Source organism: Jaculus jaculus, chromosome 2, assembly GCF_020740685.1.
Source record: "Jaculus jaculus isolate mJacJac1 chromosome 2, mJacJac1.mat.Y.cur, whole genome shotgun sequence".
NCBI lineage: Eukaryota > Metazoa > Chordata > Mammalia > Rodentia > Dipodidae > Jaculus > Jaculus jaculus.
This window is the reverse complement of record NC_059103.1, coordinates 116292198-116310733: the sequence shown is the minus strand read 5'-3', so window position 1 is coordinate 116310733 and position 18536 is coordinate 116292198. Positions and strand designations below refer to the sequence as shown.

General features: G+C 41.6%; 1 protein-coding gene across 7 annotated transcripts in view; it reads right to left on the bottom strand.

Moving 5' to 3' along the window:
* Positions 1-18536, bottom strand: part of Tmem150c (transmembrane protein 150C) — a 94589-nt gene that overhangs the window by 57450 nt on the left and 18603 nt on the right. Inside the window, exon 1 of one of the 7 annotated variants that reach the window (XM_045143700.1) lies at positions 16274-16292. The exons of the other annotated variants lie outside the window; for them this stretch is intronic. The gene's annotated coding sequence lies outside the window, so the exon portion shown is untranslated. Of the gene's footprint in view, positions 1-16273; positions 16293-18536 lie in introns of those variants that run through there. 7 annotated transcript variants of the gene reach the window in all.

Genomic DNA, 18536 nt, shown 5'->3' with positions numbered 1-18536 from the left:
GAACAGAGTCATGCACCCTTCCCTAGTCTGAATTCTTGGGCATAAAAGTTTCTCCTCCATTAGCCTCTTAAAGTCTTGAACTTTATCTTCCAAGAGCAAAATTAACATAAAGAAATCTAAGGTCCAAAATTTGGTTCTTTGTTTCTTTTGCAGTAGTAGGTATTGAACCCAGGGCCTAGTATATGCCTAGCATGCCAAAAGCATCTTCTTGGATCACTACTTCTGCCACAAAAAATGGACACAGCAAACATCTTAAAAAGAAAATTATGTAGTCAGGGGCTGGAGAGATGGCTTAGAGATTAAGCATTTGCCTGTGAAGCCTAAGGACCCTGGTTTAAGGCTCTATTCCCCAGGACCCATGTTAGCCAGATGCACAAGGGGGCGCATGCGTCTGGTGCTCATTTGCAGTGGCTGGAGGCCCTGGGGCACCCATTCTCTCTCTCTCTCTCTTTCTCTGCCTCTTTCGCTCTCTGTCACTCTCAAATAAATAAATAAAAATAAGCAAAAAATTAAAAAGGAGAAAATTATGTAGTTCGGGCATGGTGGTGCATGCCTTCAATTCCAACACTTGGGACGCCGAGGTAGGAGAATCACTGAGTTTGAAGTCACCCAGAAACTACATAATGAATTCCAGGTCATTCTGGGTTAGATAGCGCAATAGCCTACCACACAAAGAACCAAAAAATTATGTAAAATAATATTAAAAGCATCTATAATAAGATTAATGTATATATAGATTAGTGTTAATGCATATATGTATACATACACCTATAACAATAATTATATATTTATATAAATATATATGAACTGTGAGATTTAGGTAACTGAGAGTGTGGCAAAATAATTGTTGTCTCTATGCCTGCAGATTTTGTTTCGTCAGGCAGATGTTCAATTGAGTCCTACTTCTCTCACCCTCCCACAAAATAAGCCCTTTTGCTTCCAATTTTACATTCATTAAATATTGTATCTTTGTCCATCAGGTATGGTGGCTCATGCCTGTAATCCCAGCACTCAGGAGGCAGAGGTAGAAGAATCACCATGAGTTCGTGACCACCCTGAGACTACATAGTGAATTCCAAGTCAGCCTAAGCTAGAGTGAGACCCTACCTCAAAAAAAAAAAAGAGTAAACACCAACAATATTGTATCTTTTTTCAAACACTACTTTGAAATGGTTATATGGTTATATCTACCTGGATCCTGTAGTGATTAGTTAAGTACAACAGAATCCTCAACATGTATTCATTTTTATGTCTCTTTTTCTGAAAAGTACCCTTAAAACAGTTACAAACTTTTATGGAAAAGCTAATCTTAATGCCAAAATACATTATGCTAGAATATGGAAAAATATGATAAGCTACCCAAACGTTTTTGAAGATAGACTATTTCCGATGCCAAAAATCAGTTAAGTATATCTTCAAAAAAGGAAAACTCTGGACTAATTTTATTTCTGAATAAAAATAAGATTATTAACTCTCACAGGTTTAAATGGATGTAGTTTTGTAATTTTCCCCCTGCATTTTCCCAAACTTTTTATAAGAAAAATGCAATGGTGGCAAATCTTTAAAATACTCAGTTTGCTGGGCTTCCTCCCTGGAAAATGTTGACTTCCAAATGCGTGCTGGAAGTGCACGTGGTTCAGAGTTGTACTAAGTAAGTGAGAAGTTGAAATCCTGAGGTCTTCATCTTCCAAATTTCCCCAGTCTGTGGTCTGTCTTTGGGTCAGCAGTAATTGCTCCGTAGCCTGCAGAGCTCCACCAGTTCTGTCAGTAGCTCTCTGAGCTCTTCCACACACAGCAATCCCAGACTCTGACCTGCTTTGTTGAGAAAGCATCACCTGTGTCAGAACTAAGAATATGTTTGTCTAAAGCAACAGGCAATCCCTTTTGTTTGATTCATCAACCAAATCCTGTTAGGCTGCTCCTCATTCAAAATGTGAATTGTTGTAGTCACTGCCGGGTAAGCAACACAACACTGAATCTGAAGGTTAGCCAAAGCCACTACCAGACCAGGATGATTTACACTGGCTTTGCGTTTTACTTACACTATCTTCATTGTTATTATTTTGCATTATAAGATAGACAGTTCTTGAATGTTTTTCTAGATCGTCTCCATCTTCAAGTCTAACAGCTAAGCAGAAAAACCAGTCAACTGCTTTAACAGAGTCTGATTCTATTTTCATGTATGTATGTATGTATGTATGTATGTATGTATGTGTGTGTGTGTGGTGTGTATATATGATTTGTGTGGCACTATAGAATGAACCTAGGGTCCCATCCATGCTCGGCATATTTGTTATTTTTCACATTGCTGTGACCAAATACCTGGCAAGAAGTAGCTTAAGGGAGGAGGACGGGTTTATTTTGGCTCACGGTTTAAGAAGGGATCCAGTCCATCATGGAGGAAAGAGAATGACAGTTGGTCACATGGCATCACAGTCAGGAAGCAGAGAGAAAGAACAAGAAGAAGGATTGGGCTATAAAACCTCAAGGCCTACCGTCAGTGACCCACTTCCTCCAATGAGGCTCTACCTCCTAAAGGTTCCACAACTTTCCCAAATCAGCTGGGAATCAAATGAGCCTGTGGGGGCCATTTCAAAGTCAACTACGACCATAGGCAAATGCTCTATCACTGAGCTACATCTGCAGCTCCTGGACCTTGAAAGGACAGTTAATGTCTCTGAGATGCTTTTCAAAGAACTTGGACCGATCACTGCTATGGATGTTCTTAAATTACCTTTGTCTTTACTCTTTATTTATTTTTAAATTTGATACAGGGTCTCATGTAACTTTCCTGGGCTGGTCTTGAATTTGCTGTCCAGCCAGTGATGACCTTGGACTTCCTCCTGTCTCTACATTCTGAGTTCTGGGAATGTAGACGGGTACCACCCTAGGGTGCTGGGGGTCAAACCCAGGGCTCTGTGCATGCTAGGCAGGCGCTTTACCAACGGAGCCATATCCACAGTCCTTGCTTCAATCTCGTAATGTCTGATTCTCTGGTCTTCAGCCCAAACAGTAAAGTTTCTAAACTGTTTCATTATTGTGGCTAAAGCTGGCAGGCTGTGGTAGACAAGAACCATCGGTTTGTGTCAGAACATTGTTTTCTAGGGTTTCCACTAGGAGACCCAGTTTTCCAATAAATTTTTTGTTTATTTTTGTTTATTTGAAAGCAACAGACAGAGAGAGAAAGAGGCAGAGAGAGAGAGAAAGAGAGAGAGAATGGGCGTGCCACGGCTTCCAGCCACCGCAAATGAACTCCAGACGTGTGTGCCCCCTTGTGCATCTGGATAACGTGGGTCCTGGGGAACTGAGCCTCGAACCAGGGTCCTTAGACTTCACAGGCAAGCGCTTAACCGCTAAACCTTCTCTTTAGCCCCAGTTTTCCAACATTTTATGAAATGTTTTTACATGTTTTTAAACTAACCACAACAGCAAAAATAAATCAATTTGCAAGCAAATAAAATAACTGGAAATCATTATGTTGAGGGACATAAGCTAGACTCAGACTAAGAAAGACACTGTGTGTTTTCTTTCTTATGTGGACTCTTGCACGCGTGTGTGTGTTCATGTATGTGTGCACGTGTGCACACATGGGGCTGAACGTAGGTCAGGAAAGTAGAATGGGGACCACAAGAATGGAAGAGTCCTAAAGTAGGGAAGAAAGAGGAAAAAAGAGAGAAAATATAATATCATATATATATATAAATAAATAAAATATGAAAACAGAAGGGAGGATTATTTGTGGGGAGGGTGAGGACCAGAAAGAGGGGGGAGGGGATGAATAAAAACAAATAAAATGCCATATTTAAATAATTACTTTTTATGCTAACTATATATATATATATGTGTGTGTGTGTGTGTGTGTGTATACATATATATTATAAGAAAGCAGAAGTGGAAATCCTTGTGGGAAGAGAGGACCAGCAGAAGGGGGTACGGGGTACAAAGGAAGGTAAGTCTGAATAAAATACAACGGCATGAAAATGTCATAAATTCATTATTTCACATACCCACTAAAATAGTAATAAACTACTTAAAGAAAAATAGATCAGTTAGCACTGTACTTGGATCTGGTGAGAAGGTACGTCTTCTAGTGTTTTGGCAAGACCTCTTTTGGCTCCATCTTCTCAATGTAGTTTCTACTCTAGGGCACAGGCAGTTTCTTAATGAGGCCCCAGAAATGTCACCCGATCCACTGAAGAATGTCAATGAAGAGAACTCACCATCACAGATCTTACTATCAGCAAATATGCTTAGCCTAGAGGTGGTTTCTACTGGAACTTTCACGCTACAGGACAGGCATCTGGAAACTCCTTCTGCTAGAAACCACTGACTGCTCACCTGGGCCCTCGAGGCACCTGAAAAGCACGATGAAGCCTGCCTTCTCTGCCTTCATTTCGTGTCTGTCTGCCTGATTGGCTCAGACTCCTGCCTGACTCCACCTAGCTAACCCATTTCATCCCCCATCATGGCTGAGAGCAGAGATAAGCCACTGTTCTGAACCTGCAGTCGCCTTGGCTTCCAGGAAGAGCAACAGCATGTCAGAGGCCACCACCCTGACAACAAGGCTGCGCCCCGCCTCAGAAGCAGTCACCTAGCAGGAAGCAGACTGGTCCCTTCAGGTGATGTCGGCAATGAACAGATCAACAACTTCTCTTTCAGGAGCACAGCTGAGAGGGTGATGGGCCGTGCGGGGCAGGGGGCAGGAGCACACCTTGACCACAACTTCTTACTTGTGCAGACCCCGCCCTCTGCCCCAACACTTTCCCTGTTTCAGCCAAAAGCTTGGTACCCTGAAGATGAACTTGAGGTCACTGTAACCCTTTATCTGTTCCTCTTCCTAACGCACATTGATGGAATCTCCTCTGTCTGCTTTTCACCGTCACTCCTCTTTTAATTGGCACGTTAGGATGGGTGGCATAGCCAAGTCTATAGGGGCAGCTGGAGCCAAGGCTTTTGCTCTATTACTCAGGTTAAAATAGGAGATGCTAACTGGCGAAACAAGCAAGGGTGCTGTTTTCCTGTGAACCGGATACCAGCACAAAGGGGAAGGAGACCAACGCAGAGAAAAATCAACTCCTACCAAATCAGAGAGCCCGAGCCTCAGAGGCCCCCAACACCTCAGCACTGAAGCAGACCAAAAATGAACCCACCATGGCTCAGGGAAATCTTGCGGAAGAGGGGGCGGAAAGAATGTCAGAGTCACATGTTGGGTCATGATTTGCAGAGACATTTATCATACCAATAACTGGGGGCTAACTCCACAATGCACGACCCATTTTCATCAACAAGGAGGGTCCAATGGGAGGGGGTAGATCACAGATGAGCCTAAAAAATGATATCAAACTGCCTGTATTTACTGAAAAGAAAACTAATAAATTAAATTTAAAAAAAAAATAGGAGATGCTAGGCAGGAGGGAAGGGAATTAAAGGATCCTCCGTCACCATTTCTTTTTCAGGCCTAGGTACCACTCTGACATGTGAACATCAATATGTCAGTTTCCTCTGAGACACTGGCATGATCAGTGGTCAGAAATACTTTGGTAGATAGGGAATTTAAAAAAATGTTAAAGGAGGCAGATTTCAAACATTATTCAGGGAACTCTTTAAGCTTCTCAGACCATTATTAAAATATTAATATATTTATATTATTATATTATGCATTATTATATATTATATTGTTATTATATTAATATATTAAAAATAAGCCAGCACTGGCCTTTCAGTGTGCAATACAGATGCATAGGCTGATGGTAGCAAATTACAAAGTTAACAATGAACCAATGCAGGCATTTAAAAGGCCCAGGGCTAAAGTGTAAACTGACAGCAATAGATGCTGGCTCATTTCTTCCTGGCTCAAAATTCACAAAACTAGCAAGGAAGCTGACAAAAGTAAGTACAGACAGTAATCATTCCCATTCCTTCTTTTTTTTTTTTTTTTTTTTGGTTTTTCGAGGTAGGGTCTCACTCTAGCTCAGGCTGACCTGAAATTCACTATGTATTCTCAGGGTGGCCTCGAACTCTCAGCGATCCTCCTGCCTCTGCCTCCCGAGTGCTGGGATTAAAGGCATACGCCACCATGCCTGGCTTCACATTCCTTCTTTTTAAAACTATTTTTACATATTTATTTGCAAAGAGAGAAAGAAAGAAAAAGAGGGAGGGAGACACAGAGATAGATAATGGGTGTACCAGGGCCTCTAGCCCCTGCAAAAGAATTCCAGGTGCATGTGCCACTTTGTGCATCTGGCTGAATTGAACCCAGGTCATTAGGCTCTGGAAGCAAGCACTTTAACTGCTGAGCCATCTCTCTAGCCCTCATTCCTTCCTATTAGACACCTCTCGAGTTCCAGGTAATCCAGAGCAACTCTGTCCTGACTATAAGGCTAAACCAAATTAAGGTGAACATTTCTTCTCTTGGCCCCAAAGTACCGAATGCTGCTTTCACACCCAAATGTCACATCAGCCCAAGAGGCAACAATTTTCTACCCCTTTAATAAGAACTGTAACGAACAGAGCTCCTGGGTACCCAATTCGTTTCTTTTTCCCAGTGTGCCCACCTTGTCTTCCATGGTGTATCTTTTACTTGTGTTCAATTGAAAATGCAACATTCTCCTCTTTCCATCTTCCTTCCAAAAGCTGCCAAGTCTCCAGCTTGCCTTTCTGTTTCTTTATCTCTGACTCCAATACATAATTGTCCTCAAGTTCCCTTCTGAATCAATCTTCTTTTATCAAAAGAACCAGCAATCTGGGGCTGGAGAGATGGCTTAGTGGGTAAAGAATTTGCCTGCAAAGCCAAAGGATCCTAGCTACAGATGTTTAGACTTACATGTGAGTTGGAGTAAAAATCAGTAGCAGAGGCCAGTAAGCTAGAAAAAGGGTATGAGTGAGCGAGGAGAGGGGAGGACTTATGAGATGGTGCAGCAGACAAGCTCAGGTCGCTGGGATGAACTTCCAAATCAGGCACAGTTGTGGAGGAAGGCATATTTATTGAAGCTTTCAGATCCAGGGGAAGTTTCATAATGGCAGAAGAAGCTGGCCTGCTTTCAAAGGTCCAAGCTGAGAGAGAAAAGTCACCACCAATACCAACACCGTAAGCAAGCACACTCCTGGAACTTCAGGCAAAGCTCAGACACTTTGTAGATCTTTAGACTGGAATTCCAGATTTACCCCCGTACCTCAGGGCTGAACCCCAGGATCCACAAATAGTGATACCTCCTCCAGCTAGGTTACAGATCTAAATTACAATCTTTAATAAAATCCTGAATATATTGGAGCCATCCATTCAAACTACCATGAGTGGTACTATATATATATATATGTAAGTAGGCGAACAAATTACTGGGTGTGAAATGGCCTAAGTGAGGTCAGGGAAAGTAAAAGAAGGGTGGAGAGAGGGTTAATCAAAATTTAAGATCTTATGAATAAGCCATACAGAAACCTCCTTTTTTGGATAATGATACACCCAGAAGCCATAAATTGTCACCAGAAACATTTCAGTGCCAGGGATGGGATACCTTCCAGTGAGTTGTTGTCTGGGGAGATCCCTGATACCCCCAAAACATTACAGGCCATTGCCAAGCCACTTGGTTTTCCAACAGAATTAGATGGTAAGACCCTATTGTTGAAGGCTCCACATGCTTTGGCTACAAGGTCACTGAGAAATCAAGCAGGAGCTGAGCTGAAAACCTCCTCCCTGTAGCCCAGCTGACAGAAAGCTGGACAAAGCTACAATGCATGTAGCCCTATGGCAGAGAGAAGTCATCAGTGGAGATAAGCAACAGTGAACACTGCAAGCCTTAAATTTGGCCAGCCAGGCCAAATGACCCACCAGGTACAATAGTGGCATGTCTGCTATGGAGGAAATCAACTGCTTTCTAATTGGAATGGAGGCCTGTTCCATAGGAAAGAATACATGCCTGATACTGAAGACCTAATCAAATCCTATGGTGGGGGAAGTCATGAACCCTAGGAGTGTAACCCTTGCTGTTCTGTGACTAAATGCATATATTATGCTCACCAAACTACCCTGTAAGCACTTTTTAAATTTTTTTTGGTTTTCTGAGGTAGAGTCTCACTCTAGCCCAGGCTGACCTGTTATTCACTGTGTAGTCTCAGGGTGCCCTCAAACTCATGGCAATTCTCCTACCTCTGCCTCCTGAGTGCTGGGATTAAAGGTCTGTGCCACCATGCCCAGCCCTGTAAGCACTTCTTGTAACATTGACACCCATATATTAATGCTGCTCTCATTTTTGGAATGAGAAGCTTTCTTTTCAGATGGAGATGACCACGTAGATGACTCAAAAGTGCTGAGAATTGACAGAGGAGTGTCCAGTACTGAAACATCTTTATCACCCTTTCCAAGGCTCAGGATCGATTGTGGAAGAGGTGGCAGAAAGAATGTAAGAGCCAAAGGAAGAGCAGGACTGCTAACAATGCAATCGTTCAGACACAAATTGGCCTTGATATCCGCAACTTCACAGTGCCTAGTACTACCTTCACAGGACCCTCATAATAGGAGGAAAAAACAATGACATTAAAATAAAAGAGAGACTAATGAAGACAGGAAGAAGATATGATGGAGAGTGGAGTTATGAAGGGGAAAGTGGGGGAGGGAGGGCATTATCATGGTTCATTGCCTGTAATTATGGAAGCTGTCAATTTAAAAAAGCTAAAAAAAAAAAAAAAGAAGAAAATGGAAGCACGTTACGAGAAAAGAGACACTACATTATTTTCACACTCTTATTAACAAATCATCTGACTTGAAAAACAACAACAGCAAAAACAAAACAAGGCACAAATTATAGAAGAACTCCATTGTTTATTTAGCAATGTTCCAGAAGCTTACATAAACTGATCAGCATAGGAGTTTTTAAAAAATATTTTATTTGCAAGGAAAGAGAGAGAGAAAATGAGAATATGAGCATGCCAGGGTCTCTGGCCACTGCAAGCGAACTCCAGATGCATGTGCCACTTTGAGCCTGGCTTTACATGGGTACTGGGGAGTCAAACCCACGTGGTTAGGCACTGCAGGCAAGCACCTTCACTGCTGAGCTATCTCTCCAGCTCCCAGCACGAGAGCTTTGACCTGTTCCCTTTCCAACATTGGCCATTTCACCCTCTCAAGGTAACCTGGTGGTAACTCCTGGGAGGTCACCATATTGATGCTGTACGGAGTGCAGTCAGCCGATCACTACAGCCCACAACTCCTGGACTCAAGCAATCCTCCTACCTTAGCCTCCCAAGTAGCTGAGACGACTGGCATGTGCCACCACACCTAGCCAACACGTTTCAGGCTCATGTACCACCTTGTGCATCTAGCTTTATGTGGGTTTTTTTTCCTCTCTTCGCAAATAAATAAATTAATTTAAATTAAAAATGAAAGCCAGGTGTGGTGGTGCATGCCTTTCAACCCAGCACTCAGGAGGTAGAAGTAGGAGGATTGCTATGAGTTTGAGGCCAGCCTGAGACTCCATTGTGAATTCTAGGTCAGGCTGGGCTAGAGTGAGACCCTACCACAAGAAAAAAAGAAATTTAAAATGAGTATAATGTAAATGAAAAGGCAAGGATCACTTGTTCCCAGTGATGAACTTGCACCAGACATACTTTTATCTCACACCTGCAAAGGGTTTAAATGAAAAGCTATTCAATTTGACAAGAGAGCTGGGCAAAGTAGCTAGATACAAAGCAAACATCTAAAAATCAATGGCTTTCCCATGTACCAGCAATAACAATTACAAGATGTAATAGAAAAAAAGAAAATCCATTTACCATGCTCCAGGTATAATATGTGAAGGAAAACTTTGCTAAAAGATAAAAAGATGGTCAAATAATGAAGAGGCAATAAAAGTAGTTAAGGCTGGGTAAACCCTCCACAGCAGTGTCTCTGTAAATGGGACCCAGGGAGAACTGTCTGAAAATCACCTTGGGTGCTCATCAGAATGGAGATTCCTGGGCTTCAGCCCAGCTTATGTAACAAGAAGGGATAAAGGGAGTGTTTAAAAAAATGTCTTAGAAAACTAAAAAAACAACAACAACAACACCCAACTATGTCTTAGGCCAGGAATGGTGGTATACCCTATAATCACCCCACTGGGAAGGCTGAGGCAGGAGGATTGAATTGAAGGCTAGCTTGGGACAATTTAGCAAGACCTTGTCAATAAAAAGAAAAGAGGGAAGGGAGGAAAGACATCTTAACACTCATCCAGTGTAATTCTAATGCATGTTAAAGTAAACAACCACAACTTACTCAGTTTTCCTAAAAGTCCATGAAGGGGTGCCCTCTCTCTGTATGTTAAAGAAATACTGACAGTATTGACATGAGACATACATTTGTAAAATTAGAAGGTAAATTATAATATTAGAAAGTACTTAAAGGGCTGGAGAGATGGCCCAGTGGTTAAGGCACTTGCCTGCAAAGCCTAACAACCTGAGTTCAATTCCCTAGTACTCATGTAAAGCCAAGATGTACAAAGTGGCACATGTGTCTGAAGGTCCTGATGTACCCATGTTCTCTCTTTTTGCTTGCAAATAAAGAAATAAAATATATTTCAAAGAAAATACCTTAAGCAATAAGAAAAAGGTAATGTTCTTTGTATGTAATGATAGTATAAGAAAAAGGCTCGGCCAGGTGTGGTGGCACACGTCCTTAATCCTAGCACTTGGGAGGCAGAGGTAAGAGAATCACCGTGAGTTCAAGACCACACTGAGACTACATACTTAATTCCAGGACAGCCTGAGGTAGAGTGAAACCCTACCTTGAAAAACCAAAAAAAAATAATAATAATAATAACAATAATAATAATAATAATGATTATACTGTACAAGAAACACAAATGTCTGTGGTCTGTATACAGAAATTTTGTTGAACTTAGCAATAATTAAAGAAAAATAAGTAATGAAAGTGAACTAGTACAAAGTTATAGTAGGTTGAATTTGTCATCACTAAAGGGATATATCCAGGCTTTAATTTCCATTTCCTGTGACTGTGACCCTATTTGAAACTAGGACCTTTGCAGATACAATTAGTGAAGGACCTTAAGAAGAAGTCCTCATGGATTTAGGGTGAGGGACCGGTGTCTTTGTAAAGAGAGAAGACACGGACTCACAGAAAGGGGCAGTGATGGGAGTGTCACTGTCCCATGTCAGGGAAAGTGGGAAGCCACCAGAAGCTGGGAGAGAAACAACTTCTGGTGAACAGACCTAAGGGAAGCCATCTTAGGCCACTCAGCCATCTTAACATTCTCAAGAAGCCATGAAAGATTAACGATTAGCACAGAGCATTAATTAAAAGAATGTGGATGGGTCCCAGCAAGGAATCTGGTGTTTGTTCTCACCCTGAGGTCAAGATGTCCTGATATTTGGTATTTGCTTCATACCTGGTGGTAACTGCAAAAATTCTGCTTTTGTAATCATGCTTTCTTGCTTGCTCCTGCTAAAGACAATTGTGTGTGGAGGGGGTGGCTGGGTCTGTTTTCAGATCACTGTGAAGGAATATAGTTTTGCTTTTAAAAACTCACTGTAAAAGAAGGACAGGGCTGTTCTCCATGCTGTGAGGGGACAGACGCCAGCCGGCTTCATAAGGACTCTCCTTTTTTTTTTTTTTTTTGCTTTTCAAGGTAGGGTCTCACTACTGTAGCCCAGGCTGACCTGGAATTCACTCATATTCTCTTGAACTCACAGCAATACTCCTACCTCTGCCTTCCAAAGGCTGGGATTAAAGGCATGCGCCATCATGCCTGGCTAGATTCTCCTTTTTAAATTTATTGGGGTGGTCTTCTGTTCATTTTTGGTCTGAGACTTGCAACAAATGAATAATGTTACGATCACTAACACATTCTAGCAAGACATCAGAAAATTGATTAAAATATTATTAGAATTAATCAGTGTTCATATAATGGGTAGGATAAGGCATGAGAATCCAAGCAGCTTGGAATCATCCAGAAAAAAAAATAAAAACCCAAAAAATGGATAATAGCAATAACCCCCCTAAAATACCTGGGCCTATCTGTAATAAGAAATGGGCATGAGCCAACTCCCCAACAGTACTAAGAAATGCAAAGACTTGAATCATTGTTCCTGGAGTACATCATATTGGGAAGAAAGCTTCTCTTGCCAAGCTAATCAGAGAAGCCAATGAAAATATTCAGGGAGATTAATTTGGAATTTGACATCACATCTACTACTCATCCAGAATAACTGTTCTAAGATACACCTACATGTGAAATTTATAGCTCTTTTTAAAGCTACTTAGCAACCTTGAAGAGAGTTCGTTTTGTTTGGAGCTTCACAAGTAAGTCCTTCAGCGTCTGCACCTGTTCTTTCAATTAGCATTTCGTTACTCAGGAAGCTTCAAAACTGAAGGGTATCTTCTTAACAGGCTTTTCTCCTCCATGGACTACTATTATTGTATTCATACTTTATTCCTTCTTAGTACAGATAATTCCCTCCAGGGAAAGGCAAGTCTCTGTAAAGCCTTGTGGTTATTTATAAGAGGCTCCCTTTGAAGCCTTTTTTATTTATGTATTTTTATATTACTTTTATTTATGTGTCAAACTATTTTCTTTTCATGCACCACCTTGTGCATCTGGCTTACGTGGGTACTAGGGAATCGAACCTGGGTCCTTTGGCTTTGCTGGCAAGTACCTTAACCACTAAGCCATCGTTCCAGGCCTTCAAGCTATATTTTTTTTATGTTGACATAAAGACAGATTGGTTTTTGTTGTGTGCTGTTATTGTGGTTGTTTGAATGTATGTCCCTCATTATGATGACTGTTTTGTTGTCAACTTGATCTGTTTAGGAGCGAGTCTCTGAGGTTGCTTCCAGGAAGGATTAACTGCAGGAGGAAGTCCTTCCCCCAGAGTGGGCGGCCCTTCTCAGAGGGGCTTTCTCTAAGGAAGCTCTGGGAGAAAATCCTTCCTCCCGCCTGGCTGCAGTGCTGCTTGCTGCTTTCCAGTGCGGACTGAAGACCAGCGAGGACTGCAGAGCAGCGAGGACTGCAGAGCAGCGAGGACTGCAGAGCAGCGCCTCTCCAGGACACCCCCAGGCGTTCAGTGCCGGATGGGGACTGCTGAGGCATCCAGCCATGTGGACTGAGCAGCTATCAGGTTCCTTGGTTCTCGGGCCTGCAATCTGCTATTGTTGGGCTGCCACAAGCTTATCTAATAAATTCCCTTTTAATACAATTCATTCTATTGGTTCTGTTTCTCTAGAGAACCCTGACAAATACAACCGTAGACTCAGTGTTTTATTAAAATTGAGTTTGGAGCTTCAGCCTCTAGAAGGCAGATTCCTGCTACAAGGGGGAGGGGGTGTCACTGGGGGCAGGTCTGAATTTCAACCTAAAGGTATGCAGAGAGGCTGTGAGCTCTGGCTGTGCTTGTTTGTGGTATTGGCTGTTTGATGGTGTCTCCCTGCTTGGATTTATGAATGAGAGCCAGCTTCTTCTGCCATTTGATGGAACTTCCCCTAGATCTGTAAGCTTGAAATAAATCCCTTCCTCCCATAAACTGTGTCTGGTTTGGATGTTTATCCCAGCAATGTGGAGCTGACTACAACGGCTGTTTTTAAAAATATTTAATTAATTAATTAATTTGAGAGAGAGAAAGAGATAGATAGATAGATGATAGATAGATAATGAAAAATGGAATGTAAAGGGACCCAATAGACCTGGTCAAACATCCTCCTGTGTAGCCCTTGCCTTTAGGCACACATAATGGAGGCCATCACCCAAGCTAATCTTCCTGGCAGATAAAGAAGAAGTTTCAGTAATCATTAGCATAGGCCTTATTGCAAAATGCAGGTGTTTTTGGTTATCGAAGAAATGGGATGACCCCTCTGTGCAATGTACCATGACCTTGCTGTACCTCTCTTTTTCTAAATACCTTTGATTACATAGCATAGAACGTTTCTTGCTTCAGTTCCACCTAACTTTGTATTTTAACTTCCATCCATTTCTACAATGAATATCTTGTGATTTTCTCCAATAAAAGCTGATACTCCCAACAATTTGGGGCTGCATCCTGAAATCCTAAACTCTGGGATGCAGACCTGGTACACCAGCTTTCTTCTTTCTCTTTCTTTTTACCCAATAAAACTGCCTCACATTTCGTGAGTTGATGGTCTGTGACACCAGACTGCATAACAATAGATAGAAAGATAGATGAGGGGGGGGATGGACTCACCAGGGCCTCAAACTACTGCAAATGAACTCCAGATGCATGCGCCACCTTGTACATCTGCCTTACATGGGTATTGGGGAATTGAACCTGGGCCCTTAGGCTTCGCAGGGAAGCCAGCTCTACAACAGCTATTTTTTTTTAAGTTTTTATTTTATTTTATTTGCATGTGTGCATGCATGCTTGATGCTCATGTGGAGGTCAGAGGACCACCTCAAGGTGTTGATTCTCTTTTTCCATCTTGTTTGAGACAGGATCTTGCTCATGGTTTTGCTGCTGGGAGTGCCTGACCAGCTAGTCTGCAAGCTTCAGGATTCTTGGGTCTCCTGGGATTACAAACATATGTGCCCTCTCTGCTTCAGGCTTTTCATGAGTGCTGGGATTGAGCTCAGGAGGGCAGGCTGCAGAGTGAGCTTCTTTGACTGCTGTGCCTTTCCCCCTATTTTTAACTCACAAAAACTGAAAATATTACATTTATCTTTAGATGATAGTGACATATGTGTACAATGTGGAGCAGCTAAATGAAGCAAATTAACACAGGTAATACTTCACATACTTAGTGCTTATTCTGGTGAAAACGCTTAACATCTCTCAGAGCCATTTTCAAGTATCCAATATGTTATCAAATCCAGTCATTGTGATGAATTCACTCCTGAAAGACTGGGTGAATTCCAGCTGTCTAACTTTAGGCAATTTATATTATAATAATATATTCCAGTTTGTTTATTTTTTGAAAAGTAGGCTAATGGGTCTACTTCAAATATTTGTTATGAGGATGTTGTCACATAATTTTTACTACCTCAGTGCTTGGGATATATTAAAAGCTTAATAAGTATGATTTTAGTAAAGTTAAATACTTTCTAAGCTTTTGTTTGTTTCCCTGTACAACAACATTGCTTAGGTTGCTCCTTAACTCTCATATTATGATGAGATCAGAATTGTTCAAAGGAGTCTGCTAAATCAGGCTATATTTCCTTAGAGGAGGTCATGTCTCACTCACCCACACATCAACAAACCCCTGGTCTAACCCACTCCTCATTTCAGTTAATCACTATGAAGGAAAAGAAGAGAAAGAAAAATAACAAAGATGATACTGATTACAACGATGCTTGCACCATGTACTCTAGCAACAAAATTTCATTTCATTATTTCTGAAATTTAAGAAAATATTGGTATTTCAGAAAACGTGCCAAATTAGTACAGAGAGAAGTTATATGTACAAATCAGACTAAATCAGTGAACAGCCTAAAATAAACCACAAATCAATTTGTCCATATACCTATGTCCCACTAGATCCTTAAATGATTTCAAGGTTCTTAATTCTATAGCCTGGCTATGGTCTGATGGGAAAGAAAGTGGGTATACTGAAACAGGCAAAGTCTCATGTATTTAAAAGTAATTACATCTGAACATCTAAACTCATGGTTCCCATAGTAATAACAGTACCATTCTTAGTTCTATAATCTAATTTTGTTGCACTATAGATAACTTGGACTCCAGGGCTTTATTAATGTGCAATGAGGTTGTAATTATAGCTCCCAAGAGAAAAAATTATGATTATGTATTTATCTTTTTCTTGTATACATAAAACAAATATAATTTTTCTGAATGACTAAGTGGAAAGCTTCTAATAATTGTAATATTATCAAATTCATCATGTGAATCCTTAATGAGAAGATACTATGACATCTAATAAAGATTTAATTAAATATAGCCACATATAAAAGCATAGAAAGAAGCCAGTCAGTATTTAGGGTGTATGGAAAAACTGGGCCTTAAAAGTATGGGCCCCTTGCTGGAGAGATGGCTCAGTGGTTAAGGTGCTTGCCTGAAAGCCTAACCGCTTGGGCTCGATTCCTCAGTACCCATGTAAAGCCAGATTCACAAAGTGGTGCATGCATTTGGAGTTTGTTTGCAGTGGCTAGAGGCCCCAGTGTACCCACACACGCTCTCTCTCTCTCTCTCTCTCTTCCTCGCAAATAAACAAATAATTTTTTTATGATGGCAACAAAGCAATTCAATAAGGGGAAAAAAATCTTAAAAAAGAAAAAACAGTATGGGCAAGGACTACAGACAAAATCATCAGTATAGTAGCACTTACCTAGTATTCACAAGGCTGAGTCTGATCCCCAAGCTCCCACCGCAAGAGAACTAAACAAAACAAAAATATGTGGGCAAATGGGTAGATGCTTTTGACTTACAATGGGGTTATGTTCCGATAAGCACATAACCTGAAAATATTGTAAGTCAGAAGTGCAGTGAATCCACCTAACCTTTGGGACAGCACAGAATATCTGTGGCTGACTAGACACTTTGGCTCGCTGTCACTGCCGAACATCCCAACAGTTTCCCACCACAAAAAGCTGGTTCAGGAAAAGAGCAGAATTCACAATTCAAAGTATGGTTTCTACTGAACACAGATCACCATCATACCATCATAAAGCAGAAAAGAGTCAAACTGTCCTAAGTTGGACAGGCTAGGGAGGTCGTTATAGCATAGGCACCATGAAAACAGAAGCAAGAGGTGACTGGGTTAAGGTGAGAAGTCAATACAAGCCTATATTAGAGAAATGGAAGAAAGTGGATGGAAATGGGTTCAACTACACATGGCCTTAACTGCCAAACAGCCTGGATGTGGCCTTATGGATAAAATAGAAGCTCAGAGGGGATCCCAGTTAGGGAGACCTCATGACCTAAGTAGGAACATGAGGCAGGACGCACTACGGCAGGAGGCAAAGAACTCAGCATTGTTTTTCCCCCCATAACATCACTATTTAAAGACCTTAAAATATGTAACTCGGGCTAGGGAGATGGCTCAGTGGGGTGCGTGCTGACTGAACAAGCATAAGCACCTAAGTGCAGCTCCCCAGCAACCCATTAAGAAATGCCACATGTGGGCTGGAGAGATGGCTTAGCGGTTAAGCGCTTGCCTGTGAAGCCTAAGGACCCCAGTTCGAGGCTCCATTCCCCAGGTCCCACGTTAGCCAGATGCACAAGGGGGCGCACACGTCTGGAGTTCGTTTGCAGAGGCTGGAAGCCCTGGCACGCCCATTCTCTCCCTCTCCCTCTATCTGTCTTTCTCTCTGTGTCTGTCGCTCTCAAATAAATAAATAAATAAATGATTAAAAAAAGAAAGAAAGAAAAGCAGTGAGTGGTGGAGCTGGAAAATGTAGATTTAAAAAAAAAGAGAAATGCCACATGTGGTGGCACATGCCTGTGATCCCAGCGCCAAAGAGGCAGAGACAAGGTCTCTGGGACTCGCTGCCTAGCTCATCTAGCCAAATCAGTGAGTTCCAAGTTCAGTGAGAGAGACCCTGTCTCAAAAACAAGTACGGAGGAGAAACAACAGAGGCAGACACCCAGTGTTGACCTCTGGCTTCCACATGCACGTGCACACCACACACGTGCAATCATACATACACACAAGCACGCAAACCTTACTTACATATACACATGCACAGCAGAAGAATCTGCAATGCATGGGAGTTAGGAGAGTGATGTACAGTCAGAAATAGTGGAAAAGAGCAGGTGGGTCAGCTCAAGCTCAAGTTCTCTTGGAACCAGGCTTTTTTTTTTTTTTTTTTTTTTTTTGGTCAAAATGGTCACATGTGCTATAAATGGGTCCAGGTAAAAAACACACAGGCTGAGCTACAGAAAACGTGCATAAGAAAGGAATTACAGTAGTGCCCCTCATCCACAGCTGAACCTTCTGCAGTTTCAGTTATCCATAACCATGGAACATTTCAAAAGTTAACTAGACCAGAACCTTTACATAACTTTATCAAAAGATGCTTATAGGGGGTTATGTTGGTAAATGCCTTTAATCCCAGCATGTACCAGAGGTGGAAGGATCGCTACGAGCTTGAGATCAGCCTGAAAGTACATAGTGAATTCCAGGCCAGAAGAAAAGAGAAAGATATGTTTATAGTTGTTGTATTTTGTTATTATTATTAGTTGTTGTTAGTCTCATTGTGCCTAATTTATAAATTAAAATATCACAGGCATGTATGCATAGGAAAAAATGTGGTTCAGTACTATCCACAGTTTGAGGCATCCACAGGAGGATCTTGGAACATACACTGCATGGAAAAGGACTATTTGACTCATTCCAGCTCAGGCTGACCTGGAATTCACTACGTAGTCTCAGGGTGGCCTCAAACTCATGACAATCCTCCTACCTCTGCCTCCCAAGTGCTGGGATTAAAGGCGTGCGTCACCCTGCCTGGCACTATTTGACTCTGAAGGGGAAGACACAGTCCCGAAAGGACTTCACAGTGCCTCCTACAGTTGGCCAGACCTAATGAAATAAACATTACCTACATGTGAGTAGCATTTTCCACAGCCTTTAATGCTACACTGATGTC